At 39.0% G+C, this 6339-nt stretch overlaps 1 long non-coding RNA gene across 1 annotated transcript; it reads left to right on the top strand.

Annotated features, from left to right (window-relative positions):
- Positions 1-204: 204 nt before the first annotated feature.
- Positions 205-1926, top strand: LOC118487676. Its single transcript, XR_004882615.1, has 3 exons — positions 205-270; positions 780-846; positions 1811-1926. It is a non-coding gene; the product is annotated as an uncharacterized LOC118487676 (long non-coding RNA).
- Positions 1927-6339: the final 4413 nt, after the last annotated feature.

The following is a 6339-nucleotide window of genomic DNA, read 5'->3' as shown; positions in this document are numbered from 1 at the left end:
TTTAACTTACATTGGGGTTAAAACAACAAAAGTTATGTTGGATAAGTAGAGGGACTAATAATGTCAAAACTTGAAATTTATTTACTAAATTAGTAAAACAAATCAAACCCCTCATTTGAGAGAGGCCTGATCGACCAAGAACACCCCAGGGCGACACCCACACTTTTCAAACCCTAGTTCACAAGAAAAACTGTAAATTGAAGGCCTAAATCAAGCAATAATCAAAATCTGAACATGGAATCGTGATCACCTCGTCAAGGGGATCATAAGGTATGTTGAATTAGGTCATTTTCATTCGATTTAAAGTTCATGTATGTGATCAAAATCTAATGTAGAGCTTGATTATATGTAGTAAACATGAAATTGGAAGTAATGTAAAGTTTAGGGACAAACCCTAGACGATTTCTTGTCAAATTCTTGCATGATAATTGTATAGATCAAAATCACCATAGTGGGTGATTAGTATGTTAGTAGAACTTGATGAACACTAGGATTAAAACTCTTGTTCTAGTGTAAACTGAAATTATGAGGAAAACTCTAAGTTGTTGATGTTAACATATAGACATGTACTCAAATTGAAGTTAATTTGGGTGATAAACTCGAGTCATGAACTTGGTTTAAATCATGTAAAAATCTGACCCGTTAGGTGTTTGATAAAATGCCTAAAAGAGGGTTAAAATATTAAAAGTTGGGCAAAACACAGATTTGAATATGTTAAGAAATAATGCGCTAAAGCTTATGAAAGAGTTCTAATTTTTGTTATAAATTGAACTCTCTAGGAAAGGAATCCGGGACGTCAAGTGGACACGCCGGAAGTGATACCCGCGGAAAAGGTGTGCTTTAAAGGTACGTGGCTTAAGCCCCGTGAAATTATGTGTTAATGTTTAGTTTTGTTGTGAGAATGATGTTGTAGTGTAATGAATACGTTTGATGCGTCGTTAAAGTGGCGAAGCACACTCGATCATCAAACGGGTCAAAGTAAAAACTTGGAACTTAGTTTGGCTAGTCAATGAAGTGATGGTTTTCACTAAATAGGCAAACGGGTCAAAATAATGCTTTTAAAAAGAATCACGAGAGTAGAGACTTGAAAGTCTCATACTTCGTTAAATAATGGATTATACTATACTAATGGTTTGGTTATATGAATCTAAGTCCAAGAATCTGGGAACTTGGGTCAAATAATAGAAGTTAAATAAAAAGAGGTTGCTTGAAATGGAATACTTGAATTCCGATGAAACAAGTAACTAGTTCCAATAGAAAGCGAAGCCATAGAATGGCGCGAATGTGCAAAATTTATGAGCCCGGGAATTTGGGTAATTATGTCCGAAAAGTTTAAGAGTTGAAAAAATGGTGCTATGCGCTTACAACAATGGGTTGAATAATTGAAATAAGGAAATTGGGAACCGACTATAGATATCTCGGTTTCCGTAATGTAAAACTTACATGGATAGATCCGTAATTTTATTACGGACTCATAGGAAAAAGAATCGGTTAAAACGGACTAGTGAGTGAAAAGTTATGACCCTTTAAAGTTAGAATTTTTACAATTTTCGGAGCTGGGCAGAAATGCAGGTTTTAAACCTGCACCTGCTGGAAAACGTGTTCCCCCGCGCCACGCGGAGTATACATGAATACCCCCGCGACACGCGGAAGCCGTCACGAGTCGCGACGGATTTGATGTCTCCTGCCGCGACACGCAGGAGGATCAGAAATAAAAATTTTTATTTTCTTTTATTGATTTAATGTTGGAACATGTTTACACGTATTATGTTAATGCCAAAACTAATGTTATTAGTGGTTTTGACTTTAGGTGACTATGGTGGGCTTCCGGATGGCGGTCAAGAAATGTAGAAGAACCGAACACGTATTTTGAATCTTCCGCGTTAACTTAACTTTGTTTTAGACAATCATTTTGATGTAAATGAATTGACAACCATGTCTTAAGGTTTTAAATTAGTCGGTGGTGACTAGTATAAGTTACTTTAAACTTACGTTTTTTACTTACATTATCATGTTTGGTATTTTGAATTGAAAACCCTTTGTAAATTGGAAATATATTAAGTAATCTCATTATTAAAAGTAAAGGTGTTACATTACCCTGAAGTCTTCCCCGAAGACTTACCAGGATTACCTCCGCAGAGACAAGTCGAGTTCCATATTGACTTGGTCCCGGGAGCCGCTCCCGTAGCCAAGGCACCATATCAACTTGCGCCATCCGAAATGCAAGAATTATCCATGCAACTCCAGGAGTTGTTGGATAAAGGATTCATAAGGCCGAGCTTCTCACCTTGGGGAGCTCCAGTGTTGTTCGTAAAGAAAAAGGATGGAACCTTATGGGTGTGCATTGATTACAGAGTGTTGAATAAACTCACAGTCAAGAATCGGTATCCATTACCGAGGATTGACGACTTATTCGACCAGTTACAAGGATCAAGCTATTACTCCAAGATTGACCTACGGTCTGGCTATCATCAGTTGAGGATACAAGAGGAAAGCATACCCAAGACAGCGTTCAGGACTCGTTATGGGCATTACGAGTTTCTAGTTATGTCGTTTGGATTGACGAACGCACCGACAATGTTTATGGACTAGATGAATCGCGTATGTAAACCATATCTCAATAAATTTGTGATTGTATTTATCGACGATATTCTGATCTACTCACGAATGAGGGAAGAGCATGAGCAACACCTGAGAACCATTCTGGAACTGTTGAAGAAGGAAAAGCTTAACGCGAAGTTCTCAAAGTGCGAATTTTGGATTCGCAAGGTACAGTTCCTTGGTCATGTTGTGAATGAGAATGGTATCCATGTAGATCCGTCAAAGATTGAAGCAATCAAGAATTGGGAAGCACACAAAACTCCGACCGAAGTACGGCAGTTTCTGCGATTAGAGAGCTATTACCAAAGATTTATTGAGAATTTCTCTAAAATTGCTCAACCGCTAACTTCCCTTACACAGAAAGACAGGAAGTTTGACTAGGGAGACAAACAGGAGGAAGCCTTCCAACTACTCAAAGATAAACTATTCGATGCACCGATTCTATCATTACCCGAAGGTACTGATGACTTCGTGGTATACTGCGACACTTCGCGTCAAGGTTTAGGTTGCGTGCTCATGCAACACCAAAAGGTCATCGCATACGCATCACGAAAATTGAAGGTTCATGAGAAGAATTATACCACCCACGACCTGGAACTAGGCGCAGTGGTGTTTGCTTTGAAGATTTGGCGGCATTATCTTTATGGTACACGGTGTACTATCTTCACATATCACAAGAGCCTGCAACACATATTTAATCAGAAGGAATTAAATATGCATCTGCATCGATGGGTTGAACTACTAAACGATTATGATTGTGAGATTAAGTACCACCCTAGAAAGGCGAACGTGGTAGCAGACGCCTTGAGTCGAAAGGAAGGGGTTAAAACTTTAAGGGTTCGAGATTTGGAGATGACGATTCGGACGAATCTCACTTCGTGCATTCATGATGCACAACAAGAAGCACTCAAGGAGGAAAATCTTAAGGCAGAACTTCTCCGAGGTATGGAGAAACAGTTGGTACCAAATGAAGAGGGAACCTTATACTTCATGGGACGCATCTGGGTTCTGCTCTTTGGCGGTGTTCGGAAGATAATCTTTGATGAAGCCCACAAGTCAAGATACTCGATCCACCCAAGATCATACAAAATGTATCAAGACTTGAAGGAATACTATTGGTAGCCGAACCTCAAAAACAACATTGCTACTTACGTTGGAAAATGCCTAACATGCGCTAAGGTTAAGGCCGAGTATTAGAAACCATCAGGTCTACTGCAACAACCAGAAATACCCGTTTGGAAGTGGGAGTAAATATCGATGGATTTTATAGCAAAGTTGCCCAGGACCCCTAGAGAGCATGATATGATATGGAAAATAGTTGATCGATTGACAAAGTCTGCGCACTTCCTACCGATACGAGAAAAAGATAGCACAGGAAAGCCTGCTAAGTTGTATCTTGAAGAAAATGTGGCACATCACAGAGTGCCTATTTCGATTATTTCAGACGGAGATGGATGTTTTGTATCAAGGATCTGGCAATCCTTCCAAGAGGCCTTTGGATCTCAATTGGATCTAAGCACGACCTTTCATCCGCAAACAGACGGCCAGAGCGAACGGACCATATAAACCCTTGAAGACATGCTTCGCGCATGTGTAATGGATCTAGGCAGCAGCTGGGATACTCACCTACCTTTGGTCAAGTTCTTCTATAATAACAGCTATCAAACGAGCATAAAAGCCGCACCGTTCGAAGCTCTTGGCCGCAAGGGTCGCTCACCGTTGTGTTGGGCGAAGCCAGAGATAGACAGTTGATTGGTCCCGAACTTGTCTAGTAAGCGACTGGCAAATCATCCAGATCCGAGACCGCATCAAGGCGGCTCGTGGTCGACAAAAGAGCTACGCCGATCGAAGACGAAAACCTTTAGCCTTCGAGGTGGGAGACAAAGTGTTATTGAAAGTCTCACCTTGGAAAGGTGTAGCAAGGTTCAGAAAACGTGGAAAACTGAATCCACGATACATTGGACCGTTCAAGATTTTAGAAAAGATTGGTACCGTAGCATACAAATTGGAGTTACCGGAGGAACTGAATGGCGTACATGATATGTTCCATGTGTTAAACCTCAAAAAGAGTTCAACCCAGGAAACAGTTATCATCCCTGCGGATGAGGTACACATTGATGACAAACTCCGATTTACAGAAGAACTTGTCGAGGTAATGGACTTGAAGGTCCAGAAGACAAGGAGGAGTCGTATAAAACTGGTTAAGGTATGTTGGAACTCTCAACATGGGCCCGAGTATACTTGGGAACGTGAGGATCAGTTCAAAGCTAAGTACCCCCACCTATTCGAGGAAGCTCCTACGAGAGATGACTCAGCTTGAATTTCGGGACGAAATTCTTTTAACAGGGGGAGACTGTGACAACTGGCACAAAACCAGTAATTTCCATACTACTTTATTAATTATTTATTTCTTGCAATTATGTGCTTAAATCACAACATTATGTGCTTACTTGCTTTACATATGAATTCATGCATGTTTCATACTTCAATTATCGCATTGTGCATTACATTAAGTGTTGCGTCGAAACGACTAGTAAACTCACCGGTAAGACAAGTTGTGTAACACCCCGGAAACGGGTTTGGTAATCAAACCCCGTTAATACTAAAAGACGGGTAAAATACCGTTAGTGGTAAAAAAAAATTAGTTAACCCGGTGAATATTAGGATTTGAATAAATAATCTTGTATTAATTAAAAAGAGGAATAATTGCTTTGAGGAAACACGGTTTATTAGGAACCCGAGTTAACGGGACTTAAAATAAAACAGGTTACGATTCCCCACACCCACCAAGTTAACTAGGAATAGCTAACCTAGTTAGTAATGGGTAATTAAACGAAAAGCTATGAGATATAGCTTCTTTTGTAATAAATGAAACAAGAGGGACTAAAAGAGGCAAAAAGGGAAAATGTTTTAATTAAATAAAATAATAACACCGAAACAAACACTCTAAGTGTGTGTTCTGGTCGAGATTTCCAGGGAGCTCTCATCTTCAAACCCTAACTTGCTCAAATCCATCAATTGAAAGGCCAAATCAGTTCCAAATCGAAATCTAAGCTTATATTAGTGATCACCTAAGTAAAGGGATCACGAGGTATGTCAAATTTTGCCTTTTGATTACATCTTGAAATTTTGATGGATATTAGAAATCGAAATCTGAGCTTGATTGACTGATGTTTAGATGAAATTAGTAATGAATACATGTCTAGGAGTAAACCCTAGTCAATAACTTGATGAATTAGTATTAAAGACTACGGATTTGATGATTACTCTTGCATGTGCTAAGGGTTTTGACTAAATTCGTGTATGTGATGCTTTTAGGGGTTTTGATTTCTAAAAAATAGTGTTATGATGTCAAAAACATGCTTAAATTGAAAGCTGAATTCAAACGGCTCTTGATCAGAATTTACAGCCGACTTGTATTGGCTGTAACCTGGACAAAACGTGATAAAAACATGTGTTTCTTGAGTCTAAAATCTAATTCCTGGAAATATCTTTAAAACCCCACTGGAATCGCATTTTTTCGACGAAAATTGAGCGTTTTATGAATTTTTCCGTATCAAAGGTTCAAGCTGCGTTTTCTGGCAGAATTTGCAGCCCATTACGAATGTCATAACTCAGTTTAGGAATTGAGTTATGATCTCAAATTCTTACTGTAGAAGGTTTTAAGTGATTAAAAGAATCGCCAATTGGAATTTCGTTAATCGGATAAACGAGGAATTTTAAATGAATTTTTCTGTA

Source organism: Helianthus annuus, chromosome 15, assembly GCF_002127325.2.
Source record: "Helianthus annuus cultivar XRQ/B chromosome 15, HanXRQr2.0-SUNRISE, whole genome shotgun sequence".
Classification (NCBI taxonomy): domain Eukaryota; kingdom Viridiplantae; phylum Streptophyta; class Magnoliopsida; order Asterales; family Asteraceae; genus Helianthus; species Helianthus annuus.
This window is presented reverse-complemented; position numbering and strand designations above follow the sequence as displayed.